This window comes from Podarcis cretensis, assembly GCF_951804945.1.
Source record: "Podarcis cretensis genome assembly, chromosome: 1".
In the NCBI taxonomy this organism is placed as follows: Eukaryota; Metazoa; Chordata; class Lepidosauria; order Squamata; family Lacertidae; genus Podarcis; species Podarcis cretensis.
This window is the reverse complement of record NC_137170.1, coordinates 70,272,798-70,290,869: the sequence shown is the minus strand read 5'-3', so window position 1 is coordinate 70,290,869 and position 18,072 is coordinate 70,272,798. Positions and strand designations below refer to the sequence as shown.

General features: G+C 40.6%; 1 long non-coding RNA gene across 3 annotated transcripts in view; it reads left to right on the top strand.

Annotated features, from left to right (window-relative positions):
- Positions 1 to 15,870, top strand: part of LOC307211005 — a 120,730-nt gene extending 104,860 nt beyond the window's left edge. The window contains exons 4-6 of one of the 3 annotated variants that reach the window (XR_013836243.1): positions 4,677 to 4,711; positions 9,058 to 9,118; positions 15,768 to 15,870. This is a non-coding gene — a long non-coding RNA (uncharacterized lncRNA). The remainder of the gene's footprint in view (positions 1 to 4,676; positions 4,712 to 9,057; positions 9,119 to 15,767) is intronic. The other 2 variants (XR_013836242.1, XR_013836241.1) reach the window with 2 other exon arrangements.
- Positions 15,871 to 18,072: the final 2,202 nt, after the last annotated feature.

The window sequence follows — 18,072 nt, the reverse complement described above, 5'->3', positions numbered from 1 at the left end:
AAGGCCCTGGAAGGGAGCAGGCCCTGCAGTCCTCACCCAGCCGATGGTCCGAGGCCTCACTGCAGCAGGAGTCCCTTTATAGCCGGGAGAGAGGTCCTGGGCCACGCCCCCTGGGCCAGTTGGAAAAGGCCCTGGAAGGGAGCAGGCCCTGCAGTCCTCACCCAGCCGATGGTCCGAGGCCTCACTGCAGCAGGAGTCCCTTTATAGCCGGGAGAGAGGTCCTGGGCCACGCCCCCTGGGCCAGTTGGAAAAGGCCCTGGAAGGGAGCAGGCCCTGCAGTCCTCACCCAGCCGATGGTCCGAGGCCTCACTGCAGCAGGAGTCCCTTTATAGCCGGGAGAGAGGTCCTGGGCCACGCCCCCTGGGCCAGTTGGAAAAGGCCCTGGAAGGGAGCAGGCCCTGCAGTCCTCACCCAGCCGATGGTCCGAGGCCTCACTGCAGCAGGAGTCCCTTTATAGCCGGGGAGAGGTCCTGGGCCACGCCCCCTGGGCCAGTTGGAAAAGGCCCTGGAAGGGAGCAGGCCCTGCAGTCCTCAGCCAGCCGATGGTCCGAGGCCTCACTGCAGCAGGAGTCCCTTTGTAGCCGGGAGAGAGGTCCTGGGCCACGCCCCCTGGGCCAGTTGGAAAAGGCCCTGGAAGGGAGCAGGCCCTGCAGTCCTCACCCAGCCGATGGTCCGAGGCCTCACTGCAGCAGGAGTCCCTTTATAGCCGGGGAGAGGTCCTGGGCCACGCCCCCTGGGCCAGTTGGAAAAGGCCCTGGAAGGGAGCAGGCCCTGCAGTCCTCACCCAGCCGATGGTCCGAGGCCTCACTGCAGCAGGAGTCCCTTTATAGCCGGGAGAGAGGTCCTGGGCCACGCCCCCTGGGCCAGTTGGAAAAGGCCCTGGAAGGGAGCAGGCCCTGCAGTCCTCACCCAGCCGATGTTCCGAGGCCTCACTGCAGCAGGAGTCCCTTTATAGCCGGGAGAGAGGTCCTGGGCCACGCCCCCTGGGCCAGTTGGAAAAGGCCCTGGAAGGGAGCAGGCCCTGCAGTCCTCACCCAGCCGAATAAAACAACATTCCAAAGACAGGGCAATGATTGAAACAGACTTCTTAAAAATACAGAGGGCCACTTCAGACATCCTTTTTATTTTGCATTCATGACGTTTTGTGACCATGATGCTATTGTGGTGGTCATGTGCAACCCCACTATCAATACTGTTTGCGCCTGCAAAGGTTTGGGGGCATTCACACTGCTTCATTTCCAACCAGTGCATATCCTGTAATTTCTTGCTAAACTTTCATGATTTTTCATTTCACTAATCTTCTGGTCGTCATGCCTCCCCCGCTGATTTTGTTGTGTTATAGCTCCTCCGGTCAGAAATAATATAGTAGCAATGGAGAAGTATTGCATAATAACTAACAAAATAAAATGATGTGCAGATGGTCCAATATAAATCCACCACTAATTCATTATTACTGCATCAAGAACATGTTGCAGAATATATCTCCTCAAAAATGTCCGTCTTGAGGGACATCAAATCATAGCTTGCCATTCTGTGGAACCCTATTTTTAAATTGGCCATGCTTGCTGTTTGACTTTTTGAAAGACATTCAGGTAAATATATCTATGTATCTGATATATGAACTATGAAGATGCTTTATTTGAACACTTCAGATATTTATAAAGTGTCCATGATTTGTGTGTGTGTGTCGTTCAGAGATTAACAGTGCAATCCTATGCATGTGTAATCAGAAATAAGTCCCAATTCAATGAGGTTTGTTGTTGAGGAGTCATTTGGCGAAAGAAAATTAGAGGAGGGCCATTTTATGAAACAGTTTCTCCTTGTATTACTGGGTACATTTCAAAAAATATTTGGTTGAATCACTGTTTCTTCCAACTGTAGCATAGCCTAGGAGTTTACTCTGTGGCATGTGTTACCATAGGATGAAACAGTCACCTGTAGCCTCTGATCATATTATCACCCCATTTCTCAGGATTTCTTAGTGGCAGAGGAGTGATAATGCCTGACTTAACTCCTATAAAGTGGTTTTTGAACCAAGGATTCTGATAAGCAGGGCAATTAGGAAGACAGCTTGCTGGTCAGTTTGCTTGCTTCTGGACCACTGAAGTCAGAAGCTATAGGTGACCCTTTCACAAAATGTGCACGGTCAACTTATTTTCAGCTGATTTTCTCAGCGATTCTGCCTCTGAGATTACATTTCTACAATATGCCTAGAAACAAAATTTTCCTGTATTCATCTCTGCTTCCAGATACCAGCATCACATTTTGAATACTTCAGTGACCAGTTCACTGGGGATTCTTCCAGCTCTGCATTAACCTGCAAACCCAAAAGGGTTTTATTCATAAAGCCAGAAACAAAACCTCAGCAGATATTTCAGGAGAAATAGATTCTTCTAACGTAGTGCAAAGCTCATGATGTTTCATGATGCATAATGTATTTATATTTTCTCAAATCTGTGCTATTGTGGCCAATTATCCTTATCTCTATTCCATAAAATGTGCATTGCTTATAAAGCTTATACTGCACAGGGAACAGAATGATATGCCTCCTGGAATCTATGGAGTGGGCAAGATGAGAGAGGCATTGATTTTGTTTCCAGCAATTGAGGACGCAGATGAACACACTCCCTTAGTATGTTATGCTAAGCTTCTCTCTCTTCTCCTAGTCTGAGAAGCTTTGGGTGTAGCAATGGTTGGTTAGCATTACAGAACTTCTACTAAATTTGATAAGAAGATGTTTCCTTCAGCACAACAGCACACCACCTGCTACACAGCAGGGCAAGCTAGAGGTAGGGGTGGGAAATAAATTTAATTCAGTCCACATTTAACAAACCCAAACACTGCCATACTTTGAAATTTCCCAAATTTCCTATGCAGCTCCCCAGCCAAATCATGTTTATAGAATCACAGAATCATAGAGTTGGATGGGACTCGGAAGTTCATCTTGTCCAACACTCTGCAGTGCAGGAGTATTCAGCTGTCATGCTTGCAAAACTGTGCATATTAGTCAAAAATGCGTGCAAAAATTGGAGAAATTCGCACTAAAATGCTGATGAATTTTCACGAGGGATTTTTTTAAAATTACAAATTGCTGTAGAAATGTGGAGAACTGAATTTCAGATTGAAATAAAAGAGAGAAATGGAGAGAACCAAAACGGTCACATTGTAGGTTAATGCAGAATCAATGTGCAATGAGTTTTTATTTTTGTAATGAAATTAGTTTCTCAATATTATATATATTGTTATATATGTTATATATTTATTTATACTCTGCCTTTTCCTCCGTTAGGCACTCACTGTGGCTTACAGATAATATAGGAACAGCTAAAATATAGAAACATCTTGTTGATTGATTTGATATGCACTTTCAAAACTTTTTGAAGCTCTCTGCTGAAGGTTTTGGTTTGTTTTTTTGCAACAAGATGCTGTCTATGCAGGAAACAAATGTACAGTGTGCACATCACTCTTCTTCAGAAAAGCTGAAAATCTACTGTACCTGCCAATCATTGATGGTGCACCACCGGAAGCAACTGTTGTACTATTACTAAGTAGAATCTCATATTTTTTGAAATATGGTTTTGAGAACTTCTTAAAATAGCAACCTTGTAAAGCAGCAAGGAGTGGGGGCAGGGATTGCAGTTCAGAAGCCTAGCTCCAAAGCTTTCTTAAAAGCTCCTTGGAAAAGGCAGCTTGCTTTTATATCTTTGAGGGAGGGAAGCAGGGATGTCAGAATTATTCTTTTGAAACTGTAAAAAAGTAATTGTTTAAAAAGTGAAACTGCACCCATATACAGTTTTCATTTTTTTAAAGGAAGCAGCATGGTCTGAGAATACTGTTGTATTGTGGAATCATTTTATAAAATACTTTGGCAAGGGAGATAATGCTCTGCAAATGCCCATGTCCTTTATTTCTAAGTCTCATAGTTCTTAATTCAATTCTTTGTACTATATAAATTTCTATACTTTGTACTAATCATAAATTTCTTTTCTACCCTAGGCCCTTTTGACTCCCTTTTAATTTCCAAATCTTTGTTCAATCCCTGCACAGTCCCATCAACCCCAGCGGGTCAATATTGACCACTTTGGGAAACTCTGAACTAAGGAGAAAGTTGATAGCCAGAGCAACCTCAAGAGTAGAAGCAGATAAAGTGCCATATTGGGGGGGGGGGGGGAGGGCCTGTAGGGGAGCCTGACTTGGTGAGGCAAGTTGCCCATATGCCCTTATGGATAAGACTTCCCTGCCAATTGCAGGTTGAGGGGATACACTGAGAGAGATTAGTCTACAGCAACCCTGCCATGTAATCCATTATTGATATTGTAGGTCAGAGAAAGAGCTGAGGCCCATTGGGATTCCCAGTCAAAAATCCACTATCATTCTCAGACTGCAGCAAAGGCCAATTTGCTTAAATTGCTCCTTTATGTACCCTCCTCAGCCAAATCCATCACAAACGGAGGTCCCGTGTTTTGTTCTCTTGCATAAAAATTGGCTGCATTTTCAAATGTAAAAAAGGAAACCTTAAATAAATGTTGCACCTAAGGCAAGCCCCAAAGTAGATCAGGGACTCCCCCTTGCAATGCTGATTTTTGTGTTTCAGCCCTTTCAGCTACAGGCTTGGATAACTCAAACACACACATACATGTGCACACCCAAATAATACATTGTACATTTTGTTGCAGGGGCCACACTTCTTTGATCATCTAGAAAATTGAAGGTGAGTTTTCAAAGCCCATTTCTCTTCTCCGTACCAGCAAATGAACTATTGAGGCGGAAAATTAAAAACTCAGTTTTGTCCGAAAGTCAAATTAAGAGCTTGAAAACGAGACTCAGCACTCTGCGGCTGCAATATTTGGAAGACAGGGGCTCTAAACTCAAGGTTAATAATAGTGAACACAAATGGTCTATATTTTAGGTTTGCTTGGTTTTCAAAAAAAGGGTGAAACTTCTACAGCTGCTTCAGTAGTTTTGAAGAATTTGAAGACCTAATGGAGTTCATTTCAAATAGAAGCATAGCCTATTGTATGAGTCATAAAATACTAGAGAAGTCAGAATGGCTCTCTCCTTGTTGTCCTTCTGCTGGCAGGTGAAGACCTTATTCCAAAAGGCTTTTGGGAACTGACTGCTTTTGATGAAAGGACTGGTGTCATGCTCTTTCATATTTTATCTGTAAGCCGCCTTAAGTTCCTGTCAGGGAAAAGGGTGGGGATACGAATAAATATGCAATAACAATAACAATAATATATAAAGAGGAATTGGCAAAAATGCACATGAGCAGTAGTGTCATCATGTACTGCTAGGAATGAAAGGTGGGACATATTTAAGCACCCATCCATAATCCAATTTGCATCTGAAAATACTGTTCAGGGACGCACCAGAAAAGACAAAGTTTCCAAAACTGTTAAACAATGTAATGATGAAAGTATGAGTAAAAATAACTTTAAAGAAATTGGTTGGGATCTAATACGACATTCAGTAGCTGCACAGTAATTGTGCTATCAAAACAAAAACAAAACATGGAAACTGCCTCCAAAGTCAGTCATCAGAGCAATTTTCAAGGATTGGTTCTGTATAGACTTTTAGAAAAAATATTACTGGACTGATGATTTGGAGCTGAACCAACTGATGGGCCAGGTACACCTGTGCCATCCTGCCTGAAGCCCTTTTGGTCATCCATTTCCTGAGTCTGAGAGGTGGGAGTTGAAGAGAGAGAAGACGTTTTCTGTGGTGGCTCCATGCTTTAGAGCTTCTTCCAAGTACAGCTCTTGGATGCAGGCTCAAATATAACTTTGTTCTTGATATTCTGTTTTAATTTTCTTATTGTTGTAAGGAAACTTCAACAAACGTTGTCCAGAAAAATGGCATATGGATATTTTAAAATAAATAAATGAAGGCTACATGGCTATCATCACTCTAAAAAACTTTAGGCTGCAATCCTATGTACACTTACCTGGGCGTAAATCTCATTGGACGTTTATTTATTAATATTCACAAAATTTATATACCTCTGAGCAAATTTACTTCTTAGTAAGCATGTAGTATTGCAGGGTTGGTCTCCTTTTTATGGTGTACAGTACGTCCTGTTCAGGAAGGGTCACATGGTTCTGTATGAGAAAATCTAAATTTGTATATCGGACTCAATTAAAATATCTACTCTTTCCCTTTTATTATACTACTGGTGCATTGCTAGGGGGTTGCCCCTGGAGGAAATGATAGATAAGGCCTGGGCCTCTTGCCCAGGGCTACAGATTTCCTGTCCCACATTGCCTCTTATTTTAAAATTTAATCTTTAAAACTTTGTTTATATGGCAGCTGGTAAGCAGAGGATCTGTCATGGATGCTTTAGTTGAGATTCCTAGACTAGATGACCCTTGGGATCCCTTCTAACTCTACAGTTCTATAATTCTATGATCCATTTTAATTTGCTCAGCAGCCTATACACACATGAGCATGTATAAACTTTGTGCAAATTTGTGACATGGGCCTGTGCTTTGAGTCTTTTAAGTACCTTAAAAGTGCTCCTGTCTAAAGTATCTAATTTCTTATGGACAGTCTTTTATAAAGTGATTCTTTACTGAACTCTGCAAGGTTAAATAACAATAAATATGTATATAGTGATACATGCACGCGCGCGCGCACACACATATATATTTAGTGGATTTAGTTTTCTTTCCCGACTAGGCACTGCATTTGTCGCGCAAGAATCCTGTGCTGACTTCCATAACAAAGATTTATTTTCCATGGCTTCTTTTGTTTACAGTCATTCCTAACCCAATTAACTGAGATTCATGTTGCCTGTAGCCTAGTGACAATAGCCATCAATAGTGGGAGAGGTGCTGAGGTGTGTTATGTTCAGCACATCCCTTCAGGGGGTTCTCTGTCAAAATCTCTTCAGGCTATCACTTATCGTGTCAATACCAAATAGCATGGAAGAGTTGAAGTGTGGAAAAAGTGAAGAACATGACAATTTCCATGTCCACAAGTTGAAAATGCACGTTTTGTGGCATAAGGACCACATGAAATGTGCTAAAATATGGCATTCTAAATGGTTGGTATCATGAAGAAGTTTCTTTATATGACATGATGTCATGTTACATCATCAGATAATCTCTCACTAGAAAATAGATGAATAGAATATAGGCATATATTTCCCCTTTTCTCTGTGTGAATTAGAATAAGTCATTTAATGTGTATGATTCAAATGATCATTTGTTAACAGCAGCCTCACATAAATCACTGTTAACTTAAGGTTTGAGGAAATTTTGCTTGTCTGTTAAATTAGGGTCTGATGTAATTTTGACCACCATACTAACCAATCAAGGAAATGAAATTGTTGCCAGAGCACTTCCATTTTGTTCCCCATACTTTTTTCATTTTGTCTGTTTTTTGCTGTCATGCTCCAAATGCTAGCAGCTAGTTGTTATCTGCTATTTTTGCAGGTTTGCAGCAATAATGTTAGATTATGAATTCTACCATGTTAATGTTCTAGTATTATTTTCATTACAGAACTATTACTTCGAAATGTAGTAAAAATCCATTAATCCTTCCAATATTGCCTCCTGCTTTAGTACCGGGAGGTAAAGATTTTAATAACAGAAATTATGAAAAAATGTTTTGCATGACTAGCTCATGTTGCTATTCTTTTGCTTTCATAATATTCTTCTTTATATGTGAACTTGAGGGGCAGAATGAGAGTCCGGCTCAAACACATACACCAAGCTCTTAACAGAAGTGCAGAAATCTTGTCAAATAGTGTCACAATGCTGGCAGCTAGCGAGTGAACAATCTGTCAGTTTTGCTTCTTTCACTTTCTCATTTTTCTAATTGTAAATTCAGTTTCCCCACATTTCTATAGCAATTGAGAAAATCCTTATGAAAATTCATTTGCATTTTAGTGTGAACTCATAATAAGTTATTCATTCATTCATTCATTCATTCCACACTTTGCCACCAACAGGACTCAAGATGGCTTACATATAAAAAACCCCACACAAAAAAAACAAATTTTGTATGCTGTTTTGAGTAATACACACATTTTTACAAGCCTTCTCTCCACTATAATGCATTTTTTGTAAATACAGTATTTGTGTAGTGCAAATTCCAAAGATAGCTGTACAGTGGTGCCTCGCAAGACGAAAATAATCCATTCCGCGAGTCTCTTCGTCTAGCGGTTTTTTCATCTTGCGAAGCAAGCCCATTGACGGCTTAGCGGATTAGCGCTATTAGCGGTTTAGCGGCTTTTGGTGGCTTTTAGCGGCTTATCGGCTTAGCGGATAAGCGGCTTAGCAGCTTAGAAAAAGGGGGGGGGGGAGGAAAAAACCCCTGCAGGAACTCGCAAGACATTTTCGTCTTGCGAAGCAAGCCCATAGGAAATTCGTTTTGCGAAGCACCTCCAAAACGGAAAACTCTTTCGTCTAGCGAGTTTTCCGTCTTGCGAGGCATTCGTCTTGCGGGGCACCACTGTATTTTGATTCATAAGAGTCAAGCAAAGAGAGAGAATGACAGCAAGTGGGCTTTTGAAAGATAGAATTGCATATTTTATTCTGGATAACTATGCTACTAACTAGTATGGTTATGTCATACTGGTTGAAGAACTGCATCACGAAATTTGGATAGGTTCAAATAAGTGCTTCGGTTCACATAGTGCGAATTTGATAAATTCAGTTTTAAAACATGTAATCATAGAATTGTAGAGCTAGAAGGTTCCCCAATAATTAAATAGTCCATCCATCCATGGCAGATGGCCATCCAACCTCTGCTTGCAAGCCTCCAAGGAAGGAGAGTCCACCACCTCTCGTGGGAGTCTGTTCCACTGTCAAACAGCTCTTACTGTCAGAAAGTTCTTCCTGATGTTTAGTTGGAATCTCCTTTCTTGTAACTTGACTCCATTAGTATGGGTCCTATCCTCCAGAGCAGGAAAAAACAAGCTTGTTCCATCTTCCATGTGATAGCACTTTAGATATTTGAAGATGGCAATCATATCTTCTCTCAGTGTTGTATCTGGCTAGGTCATCTTTAGGGTGCACTCCCTGAATCAGTGGACATATCATTTAATTTCTGTAGATCTACTCTGAGGTTGATTTAAGCAGATAGAACCTTCACTGTAATAACATCAGGGCAGGAGGTAAGTTGTATTACAAATTTCTTAGTGGGAGAAGGAAGTTTTGCTGTCAGTCTTGCATTTCCTGTCGGGTATCATTCTGCCATTAGATGACCTGTATTGTATTCTAATTAGAATGAATCTCCTTATTTAGTCATGTGTGATAAATGAGAAGTCCATCCTCCAAAATTAACTGATTTGCATCAAATGGTGCACCTATGGGGTCATTACGGAGATACACTGTTAGAGCTGGCAGCTCATTAATCTTTTTTTGCTTTTGTCTGTACTCTGTGATTTTTGTCTGCAACCTTTATACCCTCCAATGCATCTCACTAAAATGTAACAGGAGTTGTTTGCTTAGTCAATAAAGGCTTCAGTCTATTGCCCCAACCTTTTTCTTCATCTGACCAGATTTTGATGGCCAATTTTCAGTCAGTGAGGACAACAGTCAACAGATTCACTCTGTGGAGCAACATGATTTTATTTGGCCAGACCCTCTGTATCATTATTATTTGGAATTGGCAACCTAAATATACCCTATATATATCAGTAAGAGTTGACCTTCAGATTTTTTTTAAAAATTATTTTTCTTTCTGAAAGCCAGCTCAGGAAAAATCCCAGTCTTCAGTCCTTTAATCTTTCTCTGCCTTCATGTACCAAGCAACACTTCCCACAACAAGCCCTGAAACTGGTCATACCAAACATTCTCTGTCAGCAGGCCAGACTTTCTAACAGCATCTCATTGTCATGCCTGTAAAAGCATAATGGCTCTTATCCAGAAATGCTCCCTTTGCTGAACAAATGATGGCACTTTCGATTCGGTTTCTGATGGTTGTAAGAGAACAAAAATTGCCTGGGTTCAATCTTCTCAATCCCCGGACAAGTGATCAGATCTGGCAGCACTTTGATTATCTTCCCAGCAGGAGAAATGGAGGGAAATCCTCACATGTACTAGTGGAAAGGGTGCAACTTGTCCTGTTGTTTACACAAAAGATTGCCTCAGCTCCTTATAACGTATATCCAATTGATATCTGCACGCTGTAGGTGAGAGCCTCCTGCAGATACCATCTTATCAGGATGTCTGTTCATGGCACCTACCATTTGGAATTCCTTCCATTAAATATTTGGCACCGTATCTGCCGTCTTTAGTACATACTGAATATTTTCCTCTTTCAGCCAGTCTTTTAAGTAGAGCTCTTTCCCAGTCTGCATCTGCACTGGAATTGTTTTTATTGTTTTGTCACTTGTTTGCTGCCCTAGGGCAGTATATAAATTTAATAAACAAACAAACAAATGAATAAAAAGTTTTTCAGATTGCGCTATGCCCCAGATTGTTCCTTCTTGATTTGAATTGCCCTCATGCATTCAGGAAGGGAGGAAAATAAGGGCACAATCAATGCACAATCTCCTGTGTCTACAAATGGATGACTATTGATCAGAGAAAACTTTGAATCGGGCCCAAGGTTTCATCTGAATCGGGCGCAAGATGTTGAATTCCGTGCCTGCCCTAGTTAGAACAAAAAGGAAACTTTAAAAATTACAATCACAAAAGGTCACAGCTCTTCCAATTTAACTTTTATTGCTTTTTTCAAAATGAGTAAATGATTTAATAGAATTAATTTTGGCAATGAAAGCATCTGAGTCACACCATTCACACTTTCCCCTCATTTGAGCTTTATGAGGAATGAGGCTTTTCATTTGTGATCTAATTATGGTGGTTCATTGTTTAATATGCTCCAGTGGCTAATTTTGACTACCTTGTCTATATTTCTAAAAGAACACAGCATAGAAGGGGAAACTGGAGATTACTGTGGTTTTTAACACTGGAACTTACACCTCTAGGAGACAGGGCATTGAGAGACATACCAATTAATCCTTCAGTGGTTTATAAAATAGAATGTAAAATAAGACACCCAGCACAGTACTCTGAAAGCAAATTACATTCTCCAGTCAGAAAATAAATGATTTGTTTTTCCTCACATCTATGTGATTCATCCAGAATTTACATTTAGAGTCTCTCCTTTTCTTTTTTTCTCGTACGGCAATTTAAATACTAAATCATTCATGTGTTGCATATTTCATGGTCTTGTTGATTGTCCTGGATTTTATTCTATAAGTGTGTTCACTTGACAGAAATAATAGGAATATTGTACTGGTAATTATGTTGTTGCTAATAATGTTGATTTTATGTAATTGTTTGAAACAGCCCTAAGTCTCTCTCTAATGTAGCTACAGAGTTACAAGTTCAGGATCACTCCATGCCTGTCTGCCTGTTTGATCTTGTCTCCTAACTTACTTCAGAGTTTTGAGGAATCTGCCTGCAAAGAAAGACAAGCCCATGCCATATCAGAGAAAAAGAAGTATGAGAGTGTTTCTTTCCTTCTTGATTTAATATAACTACCACTAATTATGAAAGCATAAGCTAGAAAATAATAGTTGTATATTTGTTTCCTCTGATGGACACAAAGCTTATCAAGATGCTTTTATGATATTTTTTTCCCTCAGGGGAAAAAAGATAAGATTGCTTGTGGCATATGCCTAATCTCTTACAGCATCATTGTAAAATATATAATAATATAGATAACTGTATCTTGCTTAAAACATCTTTCTGTAATGTTTAGCAGCCCACTCCTTGTTTTTCTAGAACTCTCTGCAAGCTAAACTTGTTCAGGCAAACTTGTTTACAGTAAAGTCATTATAATAAATGCTTACCTTGCCGTGAACACTTGTCCCCATCTTCTTGGATCCTTGAAGAAACTTTCCTGAATTGATATATATATTTTATATTTGCCATATTTGCGTGCCTTTTTTCTAGGAAATTCAGTGAGATTCACATTGTTTTCCACAGAGCTCCATAGGTGAATTTAAATTTTGAACCTAGATTTCCAAAGTCCAATATTCTACCCAGAATACATATATTTAAATACATTAATAAAACAATGAAATGATATATGCTGTGCAATTATGTTCAGATGACTTCTTCATTTTTCATAAAAAAAACCCACCTTAATACTTACAGTATTTTGGCAAATATGTGGTGCTGAAAAAAAACAAAAAAACAGTTCTCTGAATGGATTCTGCATTTTTCACGTCAGTGTAGCTTGGATTGGTGAAGTGTTCTGCTTTTAGACCATTCCAGCAATATAAGATTTCCCTAGCATCTGAACTGACAGCTAGCCATTTGGATTCAATGCTGTGGTGTTTTAAAGTTTGTGTTATACACAGAGTATACTTATACACCTTTTTCTATTCAATGCTGGTAGGTTCTGAGTCAGATTTGTATTTAAAAAGATTCATGGATGGGAACAGTTAGGAAAACCACAAATTGGTTTCATGTCTGAGTCGAAATAACGCGCTTATAACTTTAGTGATACGATTTTATTTTTTTTAATGAGAAAGTGCAGAAGGTTGACTAGAATCACCTTAATTGCTTTAGTTTAATGGTATATTTACTTCAGAATTAGTTTAATTTTAATATATACGTTAGCAGAATAACTAATGGTGGGTAGGACAAAGGCCAAATCATTATGCATTATCATGTCCTACAAAGTTCAGTGAACTCTGTTAATTCATAAGGGTGTGACACATGTTTACAGAGCCATGAATCTATAATCAGTAAATACCATGGGTTAGCACTATGTAAACACTGCTTCTGTGCAATGTTGTTCATAGCAAAATTGTCACTGAATTTCATTAACCATTTTACTTTAATCATCAATTTCATGGGCATAAATGAGAAGAGAGTTATAAATCATTTTGAATGCAGAAAGTTGCTAAAGAAATGAGGAAGTATTATCAGTAATTACCTTTGGTTGTGTATAATCAAATAATGAAAATTTCTATACTCCAAAGTGATGGTGGCTATGAGAAGGATTTTGTATTCATTTCAGGATCTATGATTCTGAAGCATGTCCTGTTGGGTTAAACTGGACTTGCTTTCAGATAGTTGCATGCAGGATTATAACCTTAATATAACCTCTCCTATCTCTGACTGCGAGATTCTAGGCATGGGTGCCAACTATGCAGGGCCCTGGGTGCCCTAGCACCCACAAATTTCTAAATGAAGGGGCTGTCCCCCCCCCCCCGATTTCCATTGCGGCATGCCCCCACAATGTATCCGCACGGGTGTGCTGACATCATACCCTGGGCACTAGCTGTCACAAGGGCAAGGTGGCACGTCTGATTCCAGGGGTTCCAGGCACTTACGCAGGGTTTTATTTCCTCAGAATGAGGGACACTGGCGACTGTGGTGTCTTTATGATATATTATTTATTTGCTAATATATACAACCTGAGCCTACAATGGAGGGGCTCACAGCATCAACAGCCTAGGGAGGTTTTACTTCTCCAATAGCTGCAGCCTTGGATTTCAGCAGAAATCAAGCATGGCACTGTCTCTCAGCTGCCTAGCTCGCTTCTAGTTCCTAGCTCAAACACTGCAACTCTGGCTTTTGTCTTTCTATCTACCAGACACTTGAGGGAGCGGGGCCCAACCATTGGGCCTCTGGCACAGAGCCACTTCCTTTGTTACCTTAATGATCCATACTTAGGCCATTACCAAGAACTTGCCTGGCTATTCCAGCAATTGAATCCTTGTTGGATGCAGGAATTAGAAGGCACTCAGGCATACAGCCCCTCCACCCAAACTCACAACACTGTACAATGGAAAATTTTGCTATCACATGCTTCAGGCTGGTGTAGCATACCTTCCCTTATTTCTCCAATGGAAATAGAGATGTCCTATTTAATAATAATAATAATAATAATTAATATGTATACACCACCCATCTGACTGTGTTGCTCCAGCCTCTCTGGGCGGCTTGCAACATATATAAAAACATAATAAAACATTACATTTTTAAAAACTTCCCTATACAGGTCTGCCTACAGATGTGTTCTAAAGGTTGTATAGTTACTTATCCCCTTGTCTCGGGAGTTCCATAACTGCATACCCTCCGATGAAATAGGGATGTCCTAAGGTAAAGTGGGACATTCTGGGATCAAATCAGAAACTGGGATGGCTTCTGTCAATCCAGGACCGTCCTTGGAAAATTGGGACATTTGAAGGGTCTGGGTGCAGTGATCTGCCTCCCCTCCCCTCCCACCCTGCCTGCTGTGTGTGAAAGAGCTGTGGATTTATTGGTGATTTTGCAATTCATCAAGCCCTGCCAGTCTGGTGATAGAGGATTTTGGATTGCTTCCTACAGTTGTAGTCCTATGCACCCCTGCTGAATACCTTGTGCCTTTCCAGATGTCAATGGACCTTGACTATAGCTCAGAGGTGATGGCAGCCAAGGTTCAGCAATACTGGGAGTGGGGCACAGACTCTGCACACTTCTTCGGGCACATGCTCCATTGAGCTTAATGGCACTGCTGGATAGACATGCTTAGGACTGAGTGCTGGAAAGCTGCTGGTGGAGAGACAGTGAGCCAGAACCTCTGTGGATTTTCATATGGAAGGACAGGTTTCTTCCTGAGTTTGTTTCGAAAGGGCTTTTGCTTTTCAGTAAGAGAGCCCCTATGAGCTCCGGGCTTCTTGCATTTTGACAATTTTCTCTCATAATTCACATCTCTTTTACAGTAATGCTTGCTCAATTAATAGTAATTTTCTTATTTTTGAAATGAAATATATTCATCATGCCCCATATGCAAAGAGAAACGTTCCTTGGGCCGGCATGAGGGAATTTTCTTCCTTCATAAATGTTTCATCTACTTTATTAAGCCTCGTGCTTTTCACACCTTGCCTGCATAAGAATTTTTTTATTTGAGAGATTTTTCTGCTATGAACGACAGAAAAGGAGATGCATTAGGCATAATTGCCAACTGGGTATTCACTCACAATCATTCCAAATGACTCTGTGGTCTCGCTCATGGCCACTGGCAAAGCTTTAATAGCCCCAGAGAGAGGAAGGGACCAGCTTGAGCGAGCAAAACCTTCTTCCAATGCATGTTGACAGAAAAGATAACTTGGGAAACCAGCAGTAGAACGTATCTAGGAAATGTTGCGCACAAACCCCTTTGAAATAAAGAGGAATTACTCAAGAGCAGCTTTCATTCAGTTAATGAAGCTTGTGCAGAAGCATGAGCTCTATTATACAGCAGGCTTAACATTGAAATTACTTCATAAGATTCTGAAGCCTAGCTGTCTTCATATTAGAGATGATCTATACATTCAAAGTCACTTGGTACAGGCCTTCCTTGAATGTCCCCCTTCCTGATGCAGATGCTCTACACAGTACCAAACCCCTTTGCACTTAGAGCATCTATCAGGATGATGGCTAGATTAGAAACCTTTTCCCATGGAATGGGAGGGACACAATATTAGGCTGTATACATTCCAGACATTCAAAGCACCTCCTACAGAATCCTCTTACCTGTAGTTTACCCCTCACTGAACTACAATTCCAAGCACCTTTAACAAACTACGGTTCACAGGATTCTCAGGATAGGGATGTACTTTGGAAGTGCTTTAAATTTATGGTGTGTATGCACCATACATCTAGCTCCAGTGTTCTACTGGTCTTACTTTGCATCTAGTCCCATTCTATTCATACAATTGCTGCAGAGATGGGAACTTGAGCTGGGAATGCACTGTAAAATGGCTTTCCTATGCCCTTGCAAGTTCTTAGTATTCTCTAAGATGCTGCTAACTATAGCATCCATTGATTCTTTAGGTCTCATCTGCTTGCTTTCAAAAGGATATCTATTTCTGATGAATTGTTGAACTAGGAATCTTAGATCACCGGTGATGAGAATACTGCTGCCTAAAAGATAAGGATGTTTTCCTCCTTCAGATTGCTATGGAGTATGGTTGCCAGCATGCAGCTTGTAGTATCTTCGAATATGCAGCTGAAGCAGGAGTTAAGAACCTTAGAAGACCCCTGCTGGAACAGATCAAAGGCCTATCTAGTCCAGCATCCTGGTAGACTAATGGCCAAACAAAGGTCCATGGAAAGCCCAGAAGCAGGAAGTAATAGCCCACTCCCATGTTTGTTTCTTCAGCAACTCGTACCCAGAAGCATGCTGCCTCTTTTCATGGGGATAGCACAGAGCCATCTTGACAAGTTGCCACTGATAACCTTTATTTATCTAACTCATTTTTAAAGATGTCCAAGTTGGTAGCTATCACCACATATTGTGATAGTGAATTCCATAATTCAATCATACACTGTTACCAAGGAAGACACACTTTTATCTTTCTCAGATCTTCCCAACATGTTAGCTATATGGAGTAACTCTGGATTCTGGTATCAGAGAGGGATAAAAACCTGTTTCTAATCACTTTCTCTATACCAGACAAAATGCTATAAAGTTTTGTCACCTTTTCTCTAAATTAAAAAACTCCCAGATGGCATGACCATTCCTCATAAAGGAGTTGCTCTAGCCACACAATCATTTTGGCTGCTCTTTTGTCGCACCTTTTCCAACCTTTACAATGCACTTTTTGAGATGTGATAGCCAGAACTGTACACGGTATTCCCTGTGCCGTTGCACCATAGATTTGTAGAAAGGCACAACCATATTGGCAGTTTCCCAGTCAATCCAATTCTGAATAACTGCTGCTCACGTGAAATTCACTTCTTTTTTTCGCAGCAGCCATACACTGGGTTGACATTTTCATTGAGTTATGCGGCATGATCTTATGATCCATTTTCTGGGTCTGCAAGCTCACATCCCTTCCCTGGATATGAGAAGTCATATATGAAAAAGTTGAACAGCACCGGATGTAGAACAGAGCCCTGTGACACCCCACTCTAGTTTGACACAGAGCAATTAATGAACCATCGTTTGGTACAGTTGTTCAATCAGCTGTTGATACACCCAACAGTAGTATTGTCCAGCCCACATCTTGGCATCGTATTAAAGACAGCATTATGGAAGACTTTGTCAAATTTTATGCAACTTTAGTATATGCGTGTTTGTATACATTACTTGCCTAGAGAACTGAGAACTGCATTGTAAAATTTCAAAGAATGGCTGTGTTTCAGTTCAGGTGTTGTTTGGGAAAGTACATCCCCCTTTAACTGCAAATGGAAATGTATTTCACCCCCATCCCTAGATGGGTAACACAGCTGTTCGTTATCCTTACCAAGAAAGTTCACTTTACAGTTTATATTGTGAAAACCTTCCCCTTCCCAGCGCAGCTTTGCTTTAGCTTTTAGTCTAAATTTTGCACCTTGTAACCTTTTATTTGATTCCCCCCCATGCTTTATTGCTGGGGCCTTGGCTTTTAGTTACTCTCTTCTCCTGAATGAGATTGTACTGCTGCTTTCCGTTACCGTCGTATAGGTTTTTAATTCTGTTTTATTGGAGTGCTTTTACCATCTGTGAATCACCTTGAGCGATTCACTTAGATTTTTTTGCAGTAAAAAATAAAGGAAAAAACCTTTATTTGGTTGGTTGGGGGGTTTTTTGGTCCTGTTTTGCAAATTTCTATGCATCTGTAACATTATGCCTTCCTTGGCACTAAATTAAAGTACATGGAAGATGTCATATTCTAGCATTTCATATCTCTTATCTATCCTCTGCATGTCCTCACATAGTTCTGCAGAAGCTTATGTACGGACATCAAAATTCATACAATTCTGAATATTACTGTTCATGGTGATTCTGAATGTTAATGTTTACCAGCTGTTCTTAATCCCAACCTGTATCCATTCATCCCATAAATCTGGGGCATAATAGCAATTTGGTAGCTAGGCATTTGGAAGATTTGTTATGCTATACAGTGGTGCCAGGCAAGACAAAATTAATCCGTTCCATGAGGCTCTTTGTATAGCGGTTTTTTCGTCTTGCGAAGCAAGCCCATTGACAGCTTAGCGGATTAGCGCTATTAGCGGTTTAGCGGCTTTTAGCGGATCAGCTGATAAGCGGCTTAGGGCTTAGGAAAAGGGGGGAAAAAGGGAAAAAACCCCGCAGAGAACTCGCAAGACATTTTCGTCTTGCGAAGCAAGCCCATAGGGAAATTCGTTTTGCGAA